This window comes from Sciurus vulgaris (assembly GCF_902686455.1).
Source record: "Sciurus vulgaris genome assembly, chromosome: 15".
Lineage (NCBI taxonomy): Eukaryota > Metazoa > Chordata > Mammalia > Rodentia > Sciuridae > Sciurus > Sciurus vulgaris.
Window position 1 is genome coordinate 46,385,865 of NC_136476.1, and position 27,079 is coordinate 46,412,943.

At 34.1% G+C, this 27,079-nt stretch overlaps 1 protein-coding gene across 7 annotated transcripts in view; it reads right to left on the reverse strand.

The window, feature by feature from the left end:
• Positions 1-27,079, reverse strand: part of LINGO2 (leucine rich repeat and Ig domain containing 2) — a 1,166,767-nt gene that overhangs the window by 330,595 nt on the left and 809,093 nt on the right. For 6 of the 7 annotated variants that reach the window (XR_013759532.1, XM_079112353.1, XM_079112352.1 and 3 more), the window contains one exon: positions 2,630-2,788. The gene's annotated coding sequence lies outside the window, so the exon portion shown is untranslated. Of the gene's footprint in view, positions 1-2,629; positions 2,789-3,292; positions 3,443-27,079 lie in introns of all 7 variants that reach the window. The other variant, XM_079112355.1, reaches the window with a different exon arrangement.

A 27,079-nucleotide genomic window follows, 5' to 3' on the forward strand; every position in this document is an offset into this window, starting at 1 on the left:
AATGCATTACAATTTCTAGTCCATTTTTCCTAGAACGAGCTACTCGTGTGTCTTGGATTTTTTGGTTTGTTTGCTCGTTTTTGTGGGTATAAACTACTTGAGGATCAGACAGGGGATGGCTGATAATTTGATTCTGGCCGCATACTGTTTTACGTGTTGTAGCCATTTAAAAAATGTTCATAGGGCAAATACATTCATGGTTAGAAAGTACTTATGATTCACATAAGAGTTTTCATGATGGTATCAGCTGTTTGTCTGAATTCTCAAGATTTTCCTTTAGAAGTCTTCAGAATATGAAGAGTTACACAGGTGAGAATATCCTTTGCTCTCTGTAGGGAGCAAGGGATAGATATATTGTGTCCACAGATGCTACTTAAATGTTTTTCATGAACTACATCTGCCTTTATATGGGGCAAACTATTATCAGAAGTGCTTTGGAAAATCTCACCTTTTATATCCTGTCTTTATAGCTCAATATTGCTTCTATGTATGAGCATATAGTAATATAATCCTGAGCTAGACAAACCTTGACTTTAAAAATGCTTTAAGAAAAAAAAATTACTTCTAAGCTTAGGAACAGTGCAAAATTTTTATGACTTTGTTATGAACTTCTAAGAAACAGAATTGGGAAGCCTTGACACTCCTTTACCTTTATGGAGAAGCCAGCATACACCATCATAAAAAATGCAACTGTCATTCATACAACAGAGCACAAAAATGAATTTAAAACTAATATAAACTATAAAACTGCAATGTATAAATTTTCCATTCCTTTAAAAGTAATTAACCTTTAACTGAGAATATATCAATTCATTGTGAAATCTTCTGTGTTCCCGAGGACACTTCTAAATCATATATTTCCATGCAGGACATTGGAATACACCATCTCTGTGCAACCTACACAGCAAGATTCATTGCAAAGAACTGAGTGAACAGAAGTTATATTTCTTTGTAACACATGGACAAAAATTATTGTACACTTTCCCCAAATTGATAACTTATTCAGTTCATAAAAATACAGTATGCTAAAGGATGAAAATACATTTTTCACACATAGAGTTGAGCTCTATCTCTGTGAGGAGATAATTGCTAAGTGCCTGATCACATGATTATTTACTTTTAAAATATACTTAATTTTATTTCCCCCCTTTAATTTTCTGGTTTAGAACTCTGAGGTTTTGACATGCAGCCCAATTATGTTGAAAATATTGAAAAACACATAACTAGGATGAACTTTATTTTGGACTCAGAGTTTAAAACTTACAAGTTTAAAACTATGGAAGGCTATCATGAGGCCTCACAATAATTATGTGCTAGATACCAATGTCATGAAGCATGGGACTCTGTTGTACTTTTTTCAACAATGCATCCTGCATTTTGAATTCCCTTTTATTTATAATTGGTAAAATTCTTCTAAATGTGGGAAACCCGCTTTTCACTATACAGAACAAAAATTGAACCACAAATTCAATTCATCAAATAAGACTTTCTGCCATGAGTTGGGCAATCAATACTATTTCCAAGAAAGTGTACATTTGTGACTGGGATTTTTCACTTTCATGATATCACCTTATAAATAAATGTCATAAAGGATTTCAGAAGGGATATTTTCAAATACTTTGGAAGTGCCTATTTATATCCAAACAATGATGTGAGACTATAATATTTTGACTGAGTCCCATTTACTGTTATTTTCACTAAGTAAGAAAACAATGTTTTGTAAAAAGTTCAAAGAACTCAAGCATTAGTGACAGAATGATCCCTCTCTATTGTTTACTACATTAAAAAATGTTACTTATGGTATTTCTGTTGCTATACTTGTACCTAAAAAAGTTTGAAATTCCTAAAAAATTTGATGATTTTAAAGTCAGAAGATGAGAATAATTTGTGATTTCTCCAGCTAAGTCTGATTATTTAAATTATACTGTGAGTGAAAGAGTTAAAGAGAAAAATAAGATCTGACCCAATTATGGACAATCACTAAGAAGACTTTCCAGAATGAAAGAAAAATTAAATAAAAAGACACTTGAATTAGAGTATAATATTGTCAATTTTTACAACAGTAATAGTAGAGAATGTCATTGTATCACCATTTTCAATAAAATATGAATAGGATTTAGAATGATTAATGATTTCAGAAAAAATGAAAGGCAGAATAATGATCTAAACTTCTGAATCAGAGTAACTTCGGAGCATGTTATTAGATCACGTACCGTGAACTTATATTCACATTTTTATATTGTACAAAATGTAAAAACTGAAAGGCAACACTTTCCTTGCTTCACCTTTGAAAGTACAACTGTTTATGCCATTAGAGTTCAGAGTAGTTACTTAAAAAGGAATCTCTATACCTTGCCATTTCGGCCACTACATTAAACTAGGGTATAAAGTATTCTCAGACCTGCTTTATGCATATCTTAAAATAGCTTCTCTCTCCTCTGGAGAGAATAGGGATTCAATTATTACTATACACATTCTCCTGAAGCCAAGGAAGCTTCACTCTTCAGCTACCTGTTCAGTGGACTCAGAGAACAAATAGAAGAGCTATACATTATTCAATACATCTTGGCAGCACATGAAAGCCCTTAGAGCAAGTGATAAATGATCAGATGTCTCCCTCAAACCTTACCTGGTTTACTCTTTTTAAAAATCCAAGCCTTGCTGTCTATCACGCAAAGCTCTTGGCCACTGGGTGAAATCCAAGCCGAGTAGTTGATCATGATAATTCCAACATGTCATGGACAGCAGCATCTCTCAAAGTCCCACAAGCCAACCGCTTGAAATGCACCTGCAACAAACAAGTTATTTCTTCATTTTAATTGAAAAATAGTGAACCATGTCCTACTACTAGGAGGCATCACTTCTTAATCAATAAGGGAATCATAAAGGAGTGTGTGAGGTGCTATAAATACCTCTCGAGATGCTGATAAACATAAAACTGAAAGACAGAACTTTATGTGCTATGGAAGTTGTTTTCACTAAGTACATGCTCCTCTAGTTATTGATCTATGTAAGCTGACAGTATTAATAAACTCCATTGATATGAAACTCGCACTTCTACAGTGCATATCTCTGGTCATACTTCATGTAGGTGACCACTTGGGGCACTGAGTACTTTTCTGACTCTATTCATAATATTCTTAGGGTAACTAAGCAATAAGGTACAATAATGCAAAACCCATTCCCAGCTATAACAAAATCCACATGATAGTATGGATCAAGGACAGTTACCTTTGTGAACTGACACTCCAGTCAAAGTAAACATTCCCAGTATAAAAATTGGGTCACCTACCTAGAATAATGTGTGAGAAATATCTTTAAGGTGCATATGTGAGGTATTTCAAATTTAGCAGCCACCAGGTTTCATATCAAGATACTATAAATTAGTAACCAATATGAACACATTGCAGTCAGAACTTTTGCACAAAGGAATAACCAAAGCCTAAGAAAATAGAAAGATGACTAATTGAAGGTATTCTATCACATATTTAATGGTTCAGCTGTTTGTGCTTATATGTTTAAATATGGAGGTTAAAATTCATAAGTATATTTGACTTACATTAATGGAGAAAATCCCTGTGCACAATCAACAACTTTAACCTGCTATACAAATAACTGTTCAATAAAAATGTAGAAAAATACTAATGAACAGAATTGTTTAGTGTTCTTCCCAGAGTAGGCTTCAATAACTATTAGTTTTTATTTTAAAAACAATACCCATATTTAAAATGCATGTACAAAAGTTATCATTACTATTAATATATTAGTATAATTATTAAATAATAATTATTATTTTCAAAGTGGAGCACAGAAAAGGATAAGAAGTTAGTCTAAGTCTGTGAGAAGACTCATGTAATTATATTCTGCTGATCCATGGACACAGGTGCAAAAACTGATTTTAACAAGTTACAAAATAATATATCCTTATGCACCTGTGATTAGAGCTTCAGGTATTCCCAGAAGCGAGTGTGCAGACTTCATTAAAAGACACAGCAGTGAGATATTTTATTGCACCATTTCAGCAAGAACAGTAAGATGGCAAGGGGTTAAAACCAAACACATGCCTCAGGGTAATTAAACACTTCAAAATAACTCATTAGAAAAAAGACATATATCTCAACATTCTACATCTATACTGCAATTTAATACAGGAGTGTTATCTTGAACTATTAGTGAAGCACATACATTTCCACACATCCAGATACACACACACACACACACACATACATACATGGCTAACATTTTCTCTTCTGTTGATCCAAGCTCTGGTACTCATTAACATACAACCTTAGTCAATTTAAAGATGCAAATTATTTTCATTCACGTCAGAATTTTTTTTTACTTATAATCTTCTTTGATAATTATCAAGTCAGTTACCTTATAAAACAATCCTGTTTCATGAGTAGTAATCTTTACTGTCTCTTGATGATGGTGCAGAATATTAAGTCAGAGACTGATGGAACAGACAACAGCAAAGTGTTTATAAACATAATTTCCAAGTTCTCAAACTAGCTTTGACAAGAGGACTTTTTGAAAGCTACAAGCTTTGGAAGCTCCCATCTGTGACCTAATGCTACTTCTTGTACTTTGTTTCTGTTACGTAGTTCAAAAAAAGTTCAAATAAGTCAAAATAGCTTTTTGCTTCATAAAATGGCTTTATTTATTATACAGAAATTATGCTACTGATTCTTTCCCAGAAAATATAGGTTTTGTGTATTTTGATTTTCCAATAATGATGGTTTCCCACTGACTATTGATCACAAGCTTATTTATTAACCTACTTACTTATTCCATAAATTGTAACTGAGCACCTCTATCATGTCATGCATGGCATTAGGGACTACCAAAAAAAAGTTAAAGAATACATAATTTCCCTTCGAAAAGACTACCTTGTGTTCTACTCTGATTTGTTAACATTTACTTATAGCTAAGAAGGTCAGCAACATTAGATCAAATTCAACAGTCCTGTCTTATAACAATTCACTATGAAACCAGACCATGGGAATTCATTAAGTTGGTGAGTACAGTACTAACTGCTAAGGATAAACCTGTAATATCAAATGATCAATTCACATACCTGTGCTTCTTTGAGCAAAGGCTTATTGCTGGGATTAGTACTTAAATTTTTTTAAAATTTTAAAAATTTTAAAATTTTATTGTGCGCATTAACAACTTTTGAAACTAAGCTGTTTTAAAATACACTAGTCTTACCTTGGAAACACTTTAAAAACTGAATTCTGAATGAATATCTTGTATTTTTATAATTACGCCCCAATCATGTTGATCTAAGTATTTTAAAATAAATTTTTGACAATGTCCAAAACATTCCATGGCAGATAGAAAGTATATCATTTAGAAATTATTGAAAAAATGAATTTAAAACAATGAATGAATTTAAAACAAAAAAAAAAGGCCAAAATAATTTTTTTTTTTTAAAAAGCAGAAGAAATTCAGACATGTCTAGTTCATTCCATATTTTCTTGTTTCTTGGTCTGGATTTAAGTGCTTTGTGACTGAATTTTGATATTCTTTCCTTTCCTTATGCACACCACTACTACCCTTTAAGTTTATCCTATTGCCTTGAAGAAGCTTTCCAAAGGAACCCCTCAGCACTTAGGCGCCCATTTTATAGGTTATTGATTTGTACTTGTTGATATGTTGCTCTTTAAATGTGGTCTCAGGGATGTTTTGTCTTCCCTGTGGAGTACTGTTGTGTAGCCCCCGGGTGGCCAGCAGATCTGGAGGAGTGCTCAGCATTTTCTGAGCTCCGTGTACTTGCTAAATGACTGCTTGGTTTATTCATGTGTAAGTGACTCATTTTCTCCAACAAACATCAAAAACTTAATCATGAAGAATGCTGAGATAGGTAGATTATCAATGATCATAATTAGGTTGCTTTCTGGCTTTAATAATTTCAAATCTATTTCATTTTGCCAGTGATCTTTAGAAAAAGGAGGATGTAATAAATTTTAGCTATAAAATTATTGCTTCTAAGTTCTTCATCTAACCAGATTTTAAAAACTCACACGTTCTTTCCCAGCAGGCAGAGGTAATGAACAGCTACCAGTAATACTCCTAAGTGCTGGTTGCTATCTATTTTATATATAGTTTCTCATTTAATTTTCTCAAAAACTGCATGAAGTACTCTAATAATGCTCACTTTATAGTGATGAAAACAAGGATCAGAAAGTTTAAGTTATTTGCTGAAGGACATAAAGCCTTTGAAAAACGGAGCTGGCATTTCAGTATAGTTAATTGAGAGTGCTATACTGTCAATTAATTTTTAATTCTTATAGATTGGATTGAGCAATTCGCTCAATCTACAGATGAAAAGTTTAGTCTCAGGCAAGTGGCATGACACATCACAGGCCATTCGGATCACAGTAGGGTCTGATGAGTACCTGAGACCATGATCTCTCTTTCTTTCCAATACTCTCACCTAGCTTACTCAGCATGGGGTCCAAACAACCATATAGATTTCCAATTCACTTGATTTTAAAGAACCATGTTTAGCAGGTTTTAGTATAGAAAGAACATTCCAAAGCCAACAAACAAAATAACAGGATTTGTGAGTACACAATTTTAAATGAGCTTAATTTTCTGAAAGCAACAGATAATGGTCCTCTGTTTTTTCTAATGAAAAAAATATGACACAAGGAGAAAACTGTGTTAGTAGGTTGACAATGCCTACAATTAGATTATAATATAAATAGCATGTTGGTGTTTTACTGATGCTCATTTTGTGTGGTTAGCTACATTATTAGTAATGACACATTTGAAATAAATTTCTACAATATTCACTTGATATTTTTTGCATTTCAGAACCCAGCAGGAAAACCTCAAGTGATAGGAAACAAGATCTAGGAAAACTCTAGCAGTTGCAGAGAACCCAGTCCCTGATACCAAATGATTCTTCATGTTTTCTTCTTTGCTCACAGATGCCTAATTCTGAACTTGATGGTGATCTAGCAATTTTGCCTATTAAAACAGTTCACATTCCTGTTTGCATTTTCTTAAAATGAGGCATCAATTAATCACATTCCCAAACTTTTCACCAGTGAACCCTGTCTCCATCCTTTTTCCTTTCTTTTTCAGAGTATTTTCAACTTTCTCCATTCCCCCCCTGCACCAAAAATAACTGTAAAACTGATTAAAAAAAATAAATGAGGCAATAGTTTTTCAGCACTGAATGAGCCATACAGGCCAAGGGTGTTTGAGAGAAAGGAAACACATGAAATGAACCCTTGATAATTCTACGATTGCCTCTTTTTCTTGTCAACACTTTCCTGGTACAGAGTAGAGAAATATGGCCTAAGGTAAGCCAGGGTCACTGCATTCTTTAAAATCAAGGGAACTGGAAATCAGTGAAGTCCTTTAGACACTAAGGAGGCAGGGCAGGAGCGCCAGGACACTGAAGCAGCTGGAATGTGCAAGGCCAGGAGCCTGGGAAGAGGGAGGGCACAGAGCAAGGGCCCAGGAGTCTGAGTAGCGATTTGCCCTAACTCTTTATGGGGGAAATGACTTGAATGATATGGAAACATGATACATCAAAATGTGTAGGACACAGCTAAATCAACATTGAAATGATACTTGTAATTTAAAACTTTTGTTTTAAAAAGGGTGGAAGTTCTCAAATCATGAATCAAGGTTTCCATTCCAAGAGACTAGAAAAATATGAGCAAATGAAGTTCAAATAAAAGGAAGGGAATAACAGAGATAAGAGCAAGAACCAATGACATAGAAAGTAAATGACAGAAAACTAAGCCAAAAGTTGTTTCTTTGAAAAGGAGCAATAAAGTTGATAACTGCATAGTAAAACATATAAAAAACTGAGAGAAAGTTGCAAATATTTGCAATAAAAGGATATTACTACAGATCTTAGAGGCATTATGATTACAGTAAAGGGATCTTATGAATAACTTTATGACAACAAATTTGACAAGTTAGATGAAACAGATTTCTCATAAAAAAACATAAAAAATTTCCTTAAAAGTATACCACAACAAAGCAAGTTGATTGCATCTAATAAATTACATTTATAATTTAACAAATTTTCCATAAAGAAAACTCCAGGCTACTGGATGCTATCACTTAGTGAATCTTATTAATTTTTTTGAAAAGAAAATTCATCACTCTTTTCAAAATTGTTTTTAAAATCCAAAAAATAAACAAAACAAAACAAAACATTTTCTGACTAATTTTATGAGTTCTAAATGAACCTGTCCTGGTATCAAAGCCTAACTAAGATATTTAAAGAAAAATATGGACCAATATCCCCAATGAATTCAGATGAAAAAAATCAATAGTATAGTGCCATAAGATCAAATTCACCCTGTATATAGAGTAGTACAGTATGGCTTAGTTGGGTTTATTCCTGGAAAAGAAATTCAGTTTAATACTTAAGTGTGATTTTTCATGAGGTCATCTCAAAGCACAATATAAAACAAGAAAACTTTTTTTTTAATTCATTTTTATTATAAACAAATGGGATACATCTTGTTTCTTTGTTTGTACATAAAGTAGAGGCATACCATTTGTGTAATCATACCTTTACCTAGGATAATAGTTTTTGATTCATTCTGTTTTTTTTTTCTTTTCCCCCACCCATTCCACTCCTCCTATCCCTCTATACAGTCCCTCCTTCCTCCATTCTTGCCCCTCTCCCACCCGAAACAAGAAAACTTCTAACAACAAAGTGGGAATAGGATAGACCTTCCTCCTTTTGATGAAGAGCATCAACCTAAAGTTAACATCATCCTTAAGGATAAAGGGCTAAACATCAGTCACTAAGATCAAAGTAAGTCAAGCATATTGCCCCTTCCCTGTCTATTCCCTTCCAGCCAATATTATATTGGATGTCCTACCAAGTTCAATAAGGCTATAAAATAAATGAAAGGCATATGGATCAAAAAAGAAGAGGTAAAAATATTTTGAATTAGCGGGATCTTAAATGGAGAAAATCCTTATGGAATATATTAGGACCAAAAAGTAAACTTAGCAAGGTCACAGGATTTAGGGCCAAATAGAAAAAAGTGAATTGTTTTCCTAGGTACCAGTGGCAAGCAATTGTAAAATGCCATTTTTAAAAAATGCATTCAATATAGCACAAGAAATCATACAATACTTTTTGAAAATTCATCAAAAGATGTAACTGGTAGGCAGAATTTGGCATGGCCCCCAAAATTTATTCCCCTTGCTAAATAGGTTTGTATAATTCCCTACCTTTTGGTGTAGTAGAGACCTGTGATTATGGTTACTAATCAATTGACATTGTGTTAAGCAAAGGATTAGCATGGGTGGGCTTGGCCCAATCAAGTGAGAGTTTAAAATAAGGTTAAACTTCAGGGGAGTTCCTTCCTTTTGCCCTGAAGATATGGCCTTCAAGAGTTCTACAGTGTAAGGAAATTAATTTGGCTAATAGCCCTGTGAACTTAAAAAAGAACTGTGGTTCAGAAGAGATCATGACACAATTTTATAAGGCACTATACTCAAAAGGAAAATATTGCTGGGAAAAATTAAAGAGAATCTAAATAAATAAAAGAATATACCTTACTTACAGATTGGAAGACACACTATTTTTAAAATGTCAGATCTCTTTAAGTTGATTTATAAATTCAATACACAGAATCATGACTCTAGAAAGTTTTATTTAATAGAAATTATGAAGCTGATTGTACAGTTTATATGAAAATACAAAAGAGCTAGAATAACCATACAAAAATAAAGAAGGATAAAATTAGAAGTCTTGACTTAAAGACTTCTTAGAAAGCTATACTAATTAAGTTAGTGGGGTACTGACAGAAAAATAGGAAAAAAAATCCATTGAAAAGAAAGGAAAACTCAGAAATACAACCACACTTACATGACCAATAATTCTAATACAGTATATGTAGTGAAAATATAAAAACATAAACATGAGAGATAGGCACTGAAATCCAATTACTGGTCACACCAGGGGCAGAAGAAAGTTTTTAAAAAATCAAAGATGAAATATTCAGCATTACCTATTAAGGTTTGCTTTTATATAATAAAAATGAAAACAAAAGATCTTAAGCAAGTAAAAAATACAAACCCTGGTTAAGCCTGGAAGACTGTGGGTTCATGGGATATGCTTTACCACTCTCTACATTTTTGTTTGTAATATACCTTTTAAAAATAATCTTTCCTTATAAGCAAAAGAACTTTTTGGGTTTGCAAATGACCTAAATTTTGACTTCAAAAATTTATTTTTGGCAGTTTTCTACTTGACTTTTGTTCTACAGAAGAGGGTAAATGTGATTTCTACATAACTAATTACTGAAAAGACATTTCTTCTCTATATTCTGAGTCTTCTCTGCATTTGTCTTCCTACACAAAACATCTGTATCCGCATGCTCCCAACAGATGGCAACTGCTGCCATACACAGTGTTTGACACTCACCTCAGAAAGAGCAATCCCTGCACTTCTGAGCTTATCCACAAGGACAAGGTATCTTTTTGCTTCAGGCATGGTCGGTCCCTCCCTGAGGAGATACTCAGTTCTCCGAAGCTGTGTGAAGTAAGTCTATTTGTGGTTGCATCTGATGCCCTTGGATCTTCAAACTCAGATATGCCAATTGCAACTTGGTGATCCATATCTTCATATCTATGTGATATGTGATCCCTTCTGCGCTTTACTTTTACTCTCAACTACCTATGTGTTCCATGTTCCCCAGCTATCAGGCTGCCATCTCCATCTCATGCAATTTGCAATGAAACTGATGACTTCCTTCACAGATTTCTCCATTATATTCTTTCTCAGGTCAATGAATGGGGTCATATCCACACACTTTTGGAAAACAACAAAACATAACAGGCACAAAAATATCATAAATTATACATACCAATGGAAATTATCTTTTATTCCTCCTCACCCCCATGTTCATGCTTCCTCTTGAGTGTCTTGTGAATTTATCTTCTTGTTTTGGGGACTATTAATTCACAAAATAATTTTCCAGTCTCCAGTCCAGCCCCTATTAACCAATGCTTTACATTTCAGTCAGAGAAATCTGACCACTATCACCAATAGGAAAAAATAAAGATTCCTTGACAATGAAATAGTGCCCTTTATGCTATGAATGTATATACTTTCATCAGTACATCACCTGCCATTCTGCAGTCATTCCCTAATCATGATGTGCTGTGCTGTTTCTTGGTTATCTGCCCTCCCTAAGTTCTTTCCTTGGACTGTAATAACTTCTCTTGTTTTATTTATATAGTGGACAAGTCTAAGTTTCAGGATCGTGTCGTTAGTTGAAGGTAAGGATTTCAGTAGTAACTTTTCATCCTCAGTTACCATGTTGAATCTGAATCATTTATAAAGGTGCCAATACCCCACATTCTCACACAAATGCAGAGTAAACTGTAGGCCTCCTCAATACCAAGGATTCTGTGCCATGTTTGTCTTTAAAATAGGCACTGATATTGGCAGTATTCAAGAGTTAATAAGTACACGATAATTGATGAATGGGATTAAACAGAGAGTTATGGGGAAGAGAAGGGGAGAAATGGGAGTGAGAGAGGTATTTCTATAGCTAAAAAGAAACAAAATAACTGTGGCATTTTATGAGACAAAAACTGAAGTAGATTAAATTAAAAAAAAAAAAAAAAAAAACTGTCCCAAAGCAACTGTCCCAAAACTGGTTAAGAAGTTGGGCATAATGGAGCATGCCTACAATCTCAGTGGCTCAGGAGGCTGAGGTAGGAGGATTGTGAGTTCAAAGCCAGGCTCAGGTATTTAGCTAGGCCCTGAGCAAATTAGTGAGATGCTGTCTCTGGGGATATAGCTCAGTGGCTAAGCACCCCTGTGTTCAATCCCTAGTACCAAAAAAAGAAAAAAAAAAAAAAAAAAAAACAAAAAAAAAAAAAACAAGCTGGTCAAGGCACAACTTTTGCAGTAGTATAATCTACATCCAAAATTTTAGCAATTCAAAATGAAAAATGTACAAACCATATTATGCCAAGAAACTAAAGAAGAAAAACTATGTTATCATCTCAATAGATACAGAAAATGCATTTGACAGACCCAACAACTGTTCCTAATAAAAACTCAAAGCAAACTGAAAAGAGAAGGGAACTTTTTCAATTTGATAAAAGACATCTTCCAAAACCTAGAGCTAACATTATAACTGATGGTGAAAAAAAACCAAATACTTTCCTCTTAAGATCAGAAAAAGGCAAGGATGTGAGCTCCCATCATTACCACTCAACCTTACACTGAAGGTTCTAGTCAGTCCAACATGGCAAGACATAAAAAGCATTGAAATTGAAAGAAATTAAAATTGTCTTTATCTGCAGGATATATGCTTGTCTGAGGGGGAAATTCACTGGAATCTACATATAAAATACTAAATCAGATTAATATTTAAGTGTAGTTAGGTTGCAGAATACAAGAATTATACACTAAAAGCAACTGTATTTTTATATTGCAGCAAAAAAGAAAACAACACTGTGGCAATGAAATTCACAAAAAAAATCCAACATCATTTATAAGAGTATAAAAATGAAATACTTGGGGATAAATACTGCATGAAACAGTGCTGAGATAAATTAAAGAATATCTAATAAAAGAAGGAATATACCATGCTCATGTTTTGGAAAACTCATTATTGCTAAGATATAAATTTCCCCAAACTGATGTCTATATGTAATAAAATTATAACCCCAATGGAATGTTTGTAGAAATTATAGACAGATTGTAAATTTATGTAGAAATGAAAGGAACTATAATAATTCACCCAGAAATAACCTGAAATAACCTGAAAATTAAGAACAAAGTTGGAGGAGTAATGATACCTTATTGAAAGACCTAAAAAAAAATCACACACACACAAATTCCATATACCAAGTATCAAGTATAGTTTTGGTATCAAGACAGAAAACTAGATCAAAGGAGCAAATCAGAATGTCCAGAGATAGATCCACATGTAAGGCACAACTGATTTTTAACAAAAGTGTAAGGATAATCCAATGGATAAAGGACCATCTTTTCAACAAATGGAGCTGGAAGAATGGAAATGTATACATACACACACACACACACACACACACACACACACACACAAGATTGAAAGGAAGAAACTAATTTTAATTCCTATCTCACTTTTTATGATACAGAAAATTTAACTCAAAGATCATAGATTGTCTTAGTCTATTCAGACTGCTATAACAAAATGCCATTTACTGGGTGATTTATAAATAACAAAATTTATTGCTTATGGTTTTGGAGACTGGGAAGTCTTAAGATGGAGGTCCCCAGGTTTGTGTCTGATGAGAGTTCCTGCCCTGCTTCAAAGCCAGGGCCTTCTCCCTGAGTCCTCACATGGTGGAAGGGGCAAACAAGTATGTAGGCCTCTTTGAAGAGTACTAATCCCTTTGAGGAAGGTGCAGCCTTCATGGTCTGATCACATCCTAAAACCCATACTTCTTTCTTTTCCTTTTTGTACTGGGACTTGAACCCAGGAGTGCTTTACTGCTGAGCTACATCTTCAGTTTGTTTTATTTTTAGACAGGGTCTCACACAGTTGCTGAGCCTGACCTCAAACTTGCTACCCTCCTGCCCCAGTCTTCCTAGATGCTGTGTCACAGGTGTGCCTCACCACACCTGACTACACTTCTTAATACTATCGCTTAATACTATCAAGTCTTAATATATGAATTTTGTGGAATCACATATATTCAGATCATAGCATGGTCCTACAACTAGAAAGTTTCTAGATTAAAAGCACAGGAAAAAATCGTTATGTTTGGTTAGATGATGGTTTCTTAGACACTATACCAAAACCATGATCCAAAAAAATTGATAAAGAAGATGTAATAGAAATTCAACACAATTTACATTGTGAAAAACTCTGTCACAAGAATGAAATGACAAGCCACAAAGAGAGGGAAAATATTGGCAAGTGATATATAGGACTTGTGTATAGAATATTCAAAGAGCTCTCAAAACTCTATCATGAGAAAATGAACCAATTGTTTAAAAATAAATAAAATGCTTTAATATACATTTCAACAAAGAGGTTACTTGAATGGTAAACCAGCACATGAAATAATGCTCAACAACATTAGTCCTTAGGGAAAGGCAAAATCCAAACAAAAATTTTACCATGAAATACCACTGCACAACTAGAAGCTTAGCTCAGGACTATCCAACTCATGGCCATACCAAGTGTTGGCAAAAGTATGGACAAACCTGTGTTCTTATACGAGGCTGGTGGGAATGTGAAACAATACAACCATTTGGGAAAGCAGTTTGATATTTCTCAAAAAGTTAAACATACAGCAACCATATGTTGCAGGCATTGAACTTCTAGGTATTTCTCATAAGAAAGGGAACATATGTTTATATAAAGACTAAGAGTTCACAGAAGTTTGTTTTTGTATGTTTTGTATTTTCCAAAAGCTAGAAAAGTCTATCAACATGTGAATGGATAAACAATGAAATAAAACATTGACAAAAGCTTTTAATAAATCTACCTAAATTTTTATTTTTAAATTGTGAATCATATTAAGACAAAAAGGAGGGAGGGAGGAGGTGATAGAGAAAGGATGTCCAAAGGAATGGAAAAATGATTCAAGGAAATCAATTGATTAAAATTTTGAGAAGGAAAAAAAAAACACAAAAACATTTTAAAACTAAGGTAGAAGTTTAGGAGTTACATTTTTAAATTAATGGTCAAAAATATTTCAGTCATAAGTATTAGTATGCATTGAATATTGTATCATTGTTTTTTAATTTTTTTGTTTTAATTAGTCACACATGACAGTATAATGCACTTTGATACATCATACATAATGGAGTATAATTTCTCATTCTTCTGGTTATACATAATGTAGAATACCAGCAGTCATACAGTTAAATATGTACATGGGGTAATAATGTCTGATTCATTCTACATTGTGTTTTATTCTAAGTGAGGAGTTGAGATATTCACAAAATAAATAGGCTGGGCTCAGAGTAAGTTCTGCTTCCTTCTACCAAAATTTTATTTCTGTCATTACACAAAATAGAGTATAATTAATATAATTCTGAAAAAAACCAATATGCTAATATGAAATGATAAACTCCCTGATTATTGCAGTGGCTGCTCCCCTTTGAAATAATCACTTTCATTACTCAGATCCCACAGGAGACTTCACAGTAGAAGAAATCACCTTGCATCTTTACACTTAATCAGAGCTCTGCTGTGTCAGGAAAAAAGGAAAACCTGACCTTCTTGCCTTTAATGACCCAAAGGAAGTTATTTATTACATTGAATGCCATGAAAATCCAGAAAATATAAAGGATCTGAGGCAGAGACAATAAATCATCCCAACTTTTCATACAAACTGATTAATAGTCCAGGTACCAAGCAAAATACCAACAGAGAATAATCCTGACACCTGTTCTAACAACTGATGAAGAAAATATACTGAATGAAAGTTTAATCACTGATATCCTATTGCACAGCCCATTTCCTAACGAGACCACATAATTACAAGTGAGAGGATTCATATCCTCGGCTAATACATAATTGTATCTGGAAGCACAGCTACTAAACTAGGAAATTGAATCAGTTTGAAAGGATGCTTTTCACACACAAAAATAGCTGGGGAAATATTTAATGAGTGGGACTCTGGACTACTGTTTACATAGCCAAAATTTTAAGTACAATTTAGGAAAGATCCAAAAGACCCAGAAAAAGGTTCTAGTACTTTATGGAAGAATAATTCATTCAGAAGAATAGGGTATGATATTTTGTGAAAGATTTTGCTAAGCTTCAACTCTACAGGCTTCATTATATTTTGGGAATAGTTGGTGATAACCAAATTTTTTTTTCTTCCAGGATGATTCAAATTCCTGACATTGCACATGTAAAGATTAGAAGAAATTGAAATCTGTCAATCATTGTCATTGCTCTCTTTAAGACTATCCATTCTTAGATTGTCAGGCAGAGAGGCTGGATGCTTTCAGAATCACCTTCAAATATATTCTATCTCAAATTCTATTTTCACAAAATTTGCTTCTCAAGTTCAAGCTTTTAAATGAAATCAGTGTCAAGTAATAAATTCTTTCCCTAATGCAAATTGGAACTGGAAGAATGTAAGGAGGGCCAATGAATATTAACTAGAAGTCCTACCCACATTGTCAGTCAGCTTGATGGTATTCTGCATGTGCATGTGAGCAATTCTTGTTTGAACAGGGTCTTAAAATGTGGATAGACAGATTTGGGTGCTGAACACCATGAGAACTTCAAACACTGAGACCAGTAGAACTAAGTTTTGATCTTTTAAAATCCTATAATATGACTGTAGCATGAAATAATACATTTGAATGCAGCTGGATCCATGGTTAGGGTGAGCAAAAGTTGATCAGCAAATACTCAAATCTTATAGCTTGAAGCTCAAGACAAAATTTTAGAAATCAAAGTCACTGAGTTTTAGGGCAGAACTTACTACATACTCTAATTCCTCCTTTTTTTGCTATTTCCAGTTCTTTTCCAAAAAATATTTGAGTGATTTCTGTATCCAATGTATTGTGTTATTTTACAGAAAGAAACTGACACCCAGAAAGAGTGCTTTTCCCCAGAGCACTTTGTCTGAGCTGGGTTTTTCTGCATGTCCATCACAAATCTAAGAACTAGAATCCACTACTCTTTGACTATGTCATGCTACATCACAATAAAAACCTGAATTTATGAACTTCAGTGGAAAAAAATGGCAAAGATTAAAAGGATAAAAAAATGACAAGAGACAAGAATACTTTATGATATTCTAATAATCCCCATCAGTGGCAACACAGAGAGATCAACACAGAGGCACATACTTGGTCTTATGTAGTGTGACTTTTCATAACACAAACATTTAAATCTTTCATTATTTGTAGAAAGTTTAGGAAGACCAACCACTTTTTGGAAGAAACATAATTATTTTTGCCATTTTAGAATTATATTCATATTGTTTAGGTTTTAATGGAAAGAACATGACATGGTCAATTTCATAAGAGAGATAAAATCAATATTAAGTGCATTATTTACTGGTTTAGATTGTCTCACCAATGTTATTTAAGTAAAGTGTGACAGTCCCAAAGGTGGAGAATACTCACCAGACTTCAGCAAAATATTCCAGAACTTCACCAAAAGTAGAATCTAGATAATATATTACACACACACACACATACACACTTTCTAATTTCTAATATTTATCTATTTATTGGAATAAATATCATGAATATCAATTTAAAATACTTAATTCTCTGCACAGGTTATAATAAAGTTATCTAATTTGTAAAGGTACACGATAATGTATGGACTAGAAGTGTAGATTCCAGGAAAGATTGTCTGACTTTAAAGTTTAAAAATGGCCCTATCACTTACCTACATAATTGTTGACTAAATTTCTAAACATTTCTTTGCCTCAAGTTCTTCATCTGTAAATACAGGGATGATAATATATAATATTTCTCATTTTATAGTATGACCATAAACTTTAGTTTAGTTTAGTATGGCCAAATTTTGATGATGTATTTATTGAGTACTTGGCATATAATAAACACAGTATAAATGTTAGTTACAAGAGAAATTGTTAACTAGATATTATTAAATATATGTATGTATACATTTTGAAAATGATACAAACACTTTTTATTTGATAAGATTACACAATGAAATGGACATGGAAAGGAAAAATAATATATATTTATGTAAATACTGAAGACTAGTTGGGTGCAGGCTTAGTGCTAGAATTTGAGGGAATTCAAAACCAATAAGACTAAGACATTAACCTTGTCTTTTAAGTGTTTATGGAGGTAGAGAGCCCAAAGTGGAATCCAGATAAGTACATATCTAATCTGAGAAACTAAAAACTTTTATAATGCTGGTATAACTGCAAAGAAGGTGCAAAAAAGAAAGAAATAGATGATGTAAAATTGGGTAATATTATAAGGTCAAGCATGTTATCACCAACAGAAGACAGACTAAAGGGTAAATCACATTTATAAAACCAATATACATAGAATGCCTGCTGTATGCCAGGAAAGCTCTATATGCTGAGTACAACAAGGACCCAAATGTAAGAGATCAAGGAGACTTTAAAAATACATTTGAGAAGTATTTAAGAGTACAGAGAAGGGGCTATAATTCATATACAAAAATCCTGAAAGACCTTCTCTGTAAACATGTAATTTGACACCTAAATGGCCAGTAAGAATTAGCAGGAGGAGTCTAACTATCCTCATCTGTTGGCCACCCAAAGAACACAGACAGCTCCTTATTTATTTGTTCCTATTCATTCCTCAACCTCCCTCCCATTAATTAAGCACATACTATGTGCCAGGAACTATGCTTAGCTAGGCTATCTCATGTATATAAACTGACCTTATCTTATCTGTTTGTAGGACTGAAAAAAAAATTGTGATAAGGAGGATTTCTCCCTAATATATTTCAAACAATAGCATCCCCAAAAGCCAAAAATCTTATCAAAGTAACTGAAACATGTTTCTACCTTAGATTAAACCTGCTGATTTGTAACTTTATTTCATAAGTAAAGCCTTTCAGATTACCATTAGATATAAAATAGCTAAAAGTATAACTCTCTGAGTGAAATAATGTTGGTGTAGGCCATGAGTGTTCTATGGAACATAATCAAAATCTGAATGTTTTGAAGTTGAAATTTTAATGAATTCAACTATTTCATTATTCTGAAAAGAAGAATATTCTTTAAAAGGTATGTTCAATAGACACTAATTCTATTTGTCGCTTCCCTTCTGCTGTCCTTATTCACTTAAAAGTAGGTTGATGGTAGAGATGAAATATTGTATTAATTCATGCACAGTACAAGGAGAGCTAGCTGTGTTAGCAGTTACTGACTTTCAAAGGCTCCCTGTCTGCTAATTTTAAGTAACACTTTTGCCTGCCACATAGACCATGGGCCAACTTTTGAAGCCTCAATAATGCAGTCCGGTCAAACCTGGATCTAGCCTTTGTTGGAACTAAGCATTCAAAACAAGGAGAGATGAAGAGGTAGCCTGAATGGCCATTCTCTCAGACATCTGTGCAGTGATTCACATCAAAAAACCATCAGCAAGTTAATACAACATGCTGCAGCCATCTAAGAAGCAACAGAGTTGAAACAGGTACCTGGCCTCTTCATCCCACCAGGATTCCCAAGTCCTTTCAAGGTTTGCTGAGTTACTACCAGACTACAATGAGACTAATTTGCTTTACAATTGGAACAACAATAACTCAAAGCACTTCTACCCTCATAAACACCTAAGATACACAAAGAAAATAATTCCTTTAATTTCATTATTTCTCTAGGACACCAATAAATTGAGTGAGAACTCTGAATTACAAATTAGCACTTGAAAAAGATGCAGACCATGAACATCAAATTATATACATATTTCTATGTAGTTTATTGATTTATTCATGAGCATGTATCATATTGTTTTTAATCTCAAAATTTGTGTTTTGGAGAAGGAAATTAATGTTTACAAAGTGTGTTCTGTGTTCATCTTAGAAATCTCACAGTAACTTTGGGAGTTGGAGATATATTTAGTAAATTTGATGAGGTTAAAAGCCATGCTCAAAGTCACAGGACTTATAACTGTCAGCAATAGAACATAATACTCCTCTGGCTCAGGACAAAGCTCAGACCTTTTCACAACTATGATCAAGACTGTCTACTTAAATAACTAAGTCCAAAAGAAAGATCAACTGTTCCATTGACTGTTAACAGAAATGTTGCCTGGCCTTGTTGGTCATATGGCTGTTTTTAAGTAGGTGTGCCCACAAAAAGGAATCCAGATATAGGAAATATGAGATCATAAAAGGCAACAATTGGAAATGCTTATATAATAGTATTAAAACCATTATTTCTTGAGTGCTTTCTGTAAGCCAGGCACTGTGGGAAACCAATACTTGACCAAACATTTTATTTAGTACTCATAATAATGACTGATTCTGTTAGTATAGTCCACCTTTTACAAATGAAAAACTGGATCTTAGAGAAATTCACTTACTTGCCACATTCTTTCAGTCAATGCATGGTAGAACAGCCGTGGAATCTAGGGCTGTTCCTTGATTCCTGCCTAAACTTTAGTTGTTGTTTAAAACTCCTCATTGTCAGCAACAACATGCCTATTATACTTATTAGGAATGATTAGAAAGTATGAATTGCCCAACAGACAGAAGGGGTTGAAGTATTTAAATCAAGAAACAAGAAATGCAGATGAAGCCAGCTTTAACATGACATAATGTGTATTGAGAAAACTCACAGCTTCTGTACGGATGTCCAATGCAACAGGGATGGCCACTTACTTTGCCTGGCTTGTGGCACTCTCCTCCATTCTCAACCCTGGCAGGAATGGGTCAAGTCCCTCTTGTTCTTCCATCTTGTCTCATGCTTTACTACAGAGCTGATATACGTTCTCCCTTTTAGAGATTTATATGATCAGACTGGACCCACCCAGATATTCGTTTTCATAATCAAGTTTCATAATCTTATTTTTATTATTATTAGTGCATTATAGCTGTATACAACAATGGAGTTTATTTTGACATAATCACATATGCATGGAATGTATGAATGGAATATATTTTGTTCTATTTCAGTCCCCAGTACCTACTCCTGATCTTTCTCCCCCATCCCACTCCTCTTCCTCCGCTCCTTTGGTTTTACCCCATCTATTTATTTTTTTTATAAATTGGCACTTTATAGGAATACTTGAAGTTATAATCTTAATCATATCTGCAAAGCTGTTTTTTTCATGTAAAGTTAAAATTCCAGGGGTTAGGGTTCTGATACTTTGGTGGGTGGGGGCTTCATTGCTCTGTCAACCACAATCCCTACTTGGCAACATAAGGAAATAAACTATTAACAGATGAAAAGTGGATGAATCTCAAATTTACTGTGATAAATGAAAATGTTACATACTGCATGATTCCTTTTATATGAAAACTAGAGAAACAGAAAGTAGTGGCCTCTAAAAGCAGGAGAGGAGGGGATCATCTACAACAAAGCACCACGCAACTTAGATGATGGAAATATTTTACATAATTTTTGTGGTCGTGGTTACACTACTCTATACTTTTCCTCAAATTCAATGAACTGAACTCTAAAAAGAGTACATTTTCCTGCTTATATAAATTATACTGCAATAAACCTTACCAAAATAAAATTACTGAATCACCCTGGATTTTGAGATATTAGACTTTTAGGACAGAGAAATCTTACTAATATGTGAGCATATGTCCTGCATATTCTGTCCCTTTGCTCCCATGGAAACTCCAGTTATATCTTAGTAGGCAAAATATCCTTCTTGCACCCAGGGAAAATTCCATTAGGTGTCACTTGTTCTAGTTTTGCACTGAAGATGTGTAGTAATCCTCCTGAAAGGTCATATAGCCTATTCCCATCATTTAAAAGATGTTATGAGATTAAGTACTTTGCTTGAGGTCACATATCTGATTAGTATAAGGGCCAAAAGTAGCATTCAGCTCTCAAAGCTCCAGTCTATCACTTAACTGAAGGGTTCCTACAAATCTCAGGGAAACTGTAATTGTTTCTGTCAATCCCTACATTTAAGCATTAATGAGACACCTGTGCAACCACAGAAATTATGAATGGTAGTTAGCACACATAATTGGTGACAATTTAAGTGGTTACATTTACTTTTCCAGATGTGAGTTCTGCTTTTAGACCTCGGGGAATAAAATCACACAGCAGTAGACTTTGAGTAGGTCAAAGAAGCAGATACCTTTAGGTTCTGGTTTTACCAGGGCATTCTAGGAATGGTTTGGAGAAGTTAACTTTGGGTTCAGGACACAGAAATGTAAAAGGCAGAGGCAGTAATGTATTGTACAGTTTAATGAGGAGAGCCAGATTCTTCTCTACATGAATGGCAGCTTCATTACCTTCAAAAGATCTCTTCTCAAAGATGCAATTCAATAGAGGACTCTCAATTCAGACCGAGACTAGGGTTTTGTTTACCTGCCAATTCCCTCACACATCTGTTCCCCTTCTGTTTCTTTCTTGATGTCAAAAAGCCCTGTTTCATCATGGCAGGACATTGAAACTCAGGGAGTACTTTTAGCTAGCTTCAAGTAACAAACAGATCCTTACAGTACAGATTTACAGTGAAGTCTGATTGACAGCATTGATAATTGAATGCACTTTGTCTTGCAGCTGCCAATCCATAGCATCAAATGATAGCTCATTCAATCACATTTCTTAGGCTGAATAAGTATAAGTTGCTTTAATTTTTGTTACTTTAATTTTTTTAATATTAACAAACTCATGCATTTACATTAATTCACACCCTTCTCTCAAACTAAAACGTTCATTTTGATTAAGGAAATGCTTAATAAAAGGATGGGGTTGAATGCAAACTATTTCATGTGTTTGTTTATAACTGTCTTGACAAAATACCCAAACAAATTACCAACTAAAATTTAAGAATCAGGAAGCCAGAAACCTGCTTGAAATGTGAGACATTTGGCAAAGACATTGTTACAATAATCTAAAAATATAACTCAACCCAGAAAGTATACCATGTTACATGCAGAGAAAACTAAACTGCGGTCTGGCAGAATCTACTTTAAAAAACATCCAGAAATGAATGAGACAGACATCATTACCCTATGTACATGTATGATTACGTGAATGGTATGAATCTACATCATACACAGCCAGAGAAACGAAAAGTTGTACCCCATTTGTGTACAATGAATCAAAATGTAGTCTGTGAAAATTTAAAAAAAATTTAAATACATAAACCAGTTTGAAAGTTAGAAAGCCTGATTCCACTTCATCTCTATCCCTAACCACATCAGTTATTGAGGGCCTACTCAATATTGGGGAATTTATGTACTATACTGGTTAATGCTCTTTGGTTACAATGAAAACGGTCAAAGGCTAAAGAGAAATGCAGTAGAAATACATTAGCAGTTCACCTCAAAGGGAAGGATGGAAAGCAGATATCAAAACAGGAAGGGACTAGGAATAAGGACAGGACATTGAAACTACAGTACCTATCCATTCAATGTGAACGATCACCACCATTTCCAGTTTCATTGTCAATCTGCTTCATATTCAAATTGCACACTGGAGGCATATGCTCAACATACCTTAGGCTATGTCTTCAGTGGGGGAAAGGTCAGTGCCCACTATACTACATCGCTCACTGAAATTTCCCAAAAGGAATTCCTGATAGAATAGGAAATGGAATGCTATGTGACAGAGGGGATCAAGTATTTAAATCTAGTACATGATCTTTTACAAATCCACCAATGAGATTTTTATTTCATAAATAAAATTAATAACTTTCCATGCTCCTTAAAATGATCCAAATTACCTGTCTCAGTTTACAAAGCTTCCAGTTTTGCATGGTATTATTTCCTTCTTTCCACACTAGGCTGGTGATATACCAGGTTTTCTTTTTCTTTAAACACACCAGGCTCACTCAGCTCTTGGGACTCTGTAGGAACTTTTCAGTTTATTTGAAATGTTATCCTTCCTTTATTTTCAAAGATGATTCCTTCTTATCATCCAGATATCAGCTCAAATGTTCATTCTTAGAGAGCTTTTACTGGTTGCCTAAGCTAAAATTAACTAGTGGCTTTCTATTATATAGCATTTTTATTCTGTTTTTTTTTTTTTTTTTTTTTTTTTTTTAAGTTATCTGTTTCTCCCAGCTAAAACATAAAATCCCATAAGAGTAGTAAACCTGTTTTCATATTCAATAATTCTTGGACAATAGTTGGCACTTGTGTATATGTGCGTATACAAAATAATTTTCAAAATAATCTTATAGAATGGCATTATTACATTCACATTATAGAAGAGGATGCTAAATTTAATAAAAGTTAAAAAATTATATGTCAGAACTTAATGTGTGGTGTAATTCAGAGTTAGATCTATCTGGATCCAAGGACAGCTCAAACACTGTCTTCCACTGATTCTCTAGAATCATGTGATTTGGACAGGGAAGTCATCACTAGAGAGCAAGATGACTTTCTGTCTTTTTTAGAAGTAGAATCTTTTTTTTTCACTATAAATAAATTATATGTACATACTTAATAAATTGCACATTTAGATATTTAAAGATATTGTGTTTGTTTATTATGAAATTAAACAGAGTGACAAGGTTGTCCTGACAAACATATTTTAGTTTAGTTGCATATGTTAAGAAAATTCTATGTATATGTATGCAGTCATAATATAGTGAGTTTTAAAAAACTGACCTCCTTGAAATCTCATGATACTCATCTTCCAGGTATGTGCCAGGAAGGAAGTTAATCCTGAAAAACATATTTTGGCCTTGATAGTCTCCAAGGTATTAAAATTTGATGCATAACACTAATCTCAGAGTGATCTGCTTATTATTATACCCTATACAGTATAGTTTTTACATACAATATATGTAAAGAAAACTCTGTGGAATTCGGAAAACAGCTCCAAGGAATTTACAATTTAAATCTGTGGATCTAAAGTTATCCAGGATTACATATAGCTCTCAATATTTGGTAGACAAATTCTATGTCTTTTGATAAAACTACATTCACTCTGATAAAAGAACATAAGAAGCAAGCAGAAAAGATCCAAAGCAGTCTTGAAATAAGCTGTAAATAACCCAAGAGTGTAGCATCAAAGCAAATATGCTTTCAGAGAACAATGACAGGAAAATGGTCACAGGACAGTACCCAATCATAATTAATCCCCATCATCTGTTTTAAAAAGCAGATGGTTGATGGTCCATATACCTGGATGCAAGGGTGAAAAGAGAGAATCAAAAAAAAATATATATATGTAAAGACGCTGACAGAAGTAACACATAGAATTATAAAAATATTCAAAAGTACATCTAAATACTAGCACATGATAAAGCACACAGGTGAATTAATGAAGCAAGTTGGAAAGCTGTACAATACAAATGCTTTTCTACATGTCTTCCTTTGATTGCAAATTCCACAGACAGTTGCCACATTTATATAAACAAAAGCATCAGTGTGTTATACTAGAGAAGATATTTGTCTAAAACCATAATATTGAATCAGTGAAGCTAATAATTAGAGTCAGAAGAAGATTAACCATGAAGCAAGGAAGTTTAAGATTAGAAGCCCCTTGTTTGCTTGGCTTGCTTCTTCATTTGCATTATCCATTCCCTTTCTTTCTCTTGTTTTTCCTTTTCTTTTCTTTTAAAATATTTATTTATTTAATTTGCAGTGTTAAGGATAGTGCTAGGATCTCAGGCATGCTAGGCAAGCATTCTACCACTGACCTGCATCCTCAGTCCCTGTTTTTTTACTTAGCAAAATCTATGCTCCTCCCACAAATTTTCTAAGTTTCATATCACACAAAACATGCATCTCTTTCTAGTTCCAGTGCTGACTTTTTAATGTGAAAGATCCAGGTGTAGGCATCAATTCCAGGTCTGATCACAGCATGTGAGGTGAATTTCACAAGCCTCTCCTGCTCTCAATGTCCTCTTTCTTCATTTCTTTAATACCTCTCTTTAAATCTCCTTTTTAATCTCTTTCACATGCTTTTTCTCTTTCCTTCCTCCTTCTTGTATCTTTCCCCCTCCACTATGTTTGGATCTGTAATGTCCCCCGAAGCCTCATTTTGAAAGCATGGTCCCCAGTGCAGCAAGGATCAGAGACGGGATTTTTTAGGTAATGATTGGAACATGAGTGCTTTGACCTTATCAATGGAATAGTCTATTTGATGGATTAATAAAAACCCATTGATAGCTGAATGGGCTTTAGAGGTGGAACCTGATTGCAGGAGGAAGGTTACTAGGGGTGTGCTCTGAAAAGGTTTATCTTCTCCCCAGCCCCTTTCCATCTCTCTTTCTCTCTGCTTCTTGACAGCATGGGTTGAGCACTTTTCCTCTACTCCTCAGTCTACCACAGTGTTCTGCCTCACCTCAGACCCAAGTGAATAAAGCTGGTTGACCATAGAATGAATATTCTGAAACTGTGAGCCAAAACAAATCTTTCCTCATCTAAGTTGTTTTTGTCAGGTACCTTGGCCATAGAGATGAAAAGCTCATCAACATACCCTCCTTCCCTCTAAAAAGATTTTTTTTTTTATGACTATAGGCCCCTACTTCCCTTTTCTTAGAGCATCTACATTAGAGAAATTGCAATTGTAAATCCTTTCTCTGCCCCTTCAAGATTTCAACCTTCTCCCAGCTTCTTGCCACTTACGTAACACAAGAAAGTCTTTGTCAAGGACCTAGGAGCCATTCCTGTGAAATAAGTCCTCAAGAAAAACAGGGCTCGTTTCTCCTAGTGGAAAGTTTGAAACCTAACTTTAATGAGAGTCAATGAGTAGACACAGATGGCCTAATCAGGTTGTCAAGTTCCCACCTAATGTCCTCCAGTACTCTTCCAGTACTTTTCCACTAGCTCTGTCCCACCTCTTGTTTTAGGGGAGCTGAGGTCAATCTCTCTCCCTTATGGCAATATTCTGAAATAAAGTCATCCTGGCCTATTTAGGTCTTGCCAGGACAATTTTTTTTGACAATATATACATACAAACTATTTTTGTGTTTTGGATGAATGATTCAGTTTTAGTGCATACCACTATCTTTCTTCAGAGTTTCTGACCTTGTTCTTCTAGCCTACCCTGATTTTCAGTTTCTTTTTGTGTTCATTTAAAGCAGCAGCTCAGGACCAACTGGCAAGGCAATTCTTTCAGGCCTTAGGAAACCAGGAATGCTTTTTCAAGCACATTTATGAGCTAAGGTAGATTGTCTCTCTCATTTTTATCTACTTTCAGGCTTAGCCCAGCAGTAGTTCTCCCTTAGGGGAAGTTTGGAGGATTTCTGTGCCATTTTCATTAGTGCAGGATATAATTCCTTTTACAGTAAAGCTGGCACAAATTTCTCCCAGAATTTTCTGTTTGTATTTCAAAAATAATAGAAATAAGCACACATGCTTAAATCTATACTGATATTAGATAAGGGCTTTGTATGGCAATAAATCAATTGGTTTATTTTAATGGCATCTGATAAACAGTGCTGGCAGCTATTCTTACAACACCACCATGATATTGCAGAAATCACACGTCATAGAAA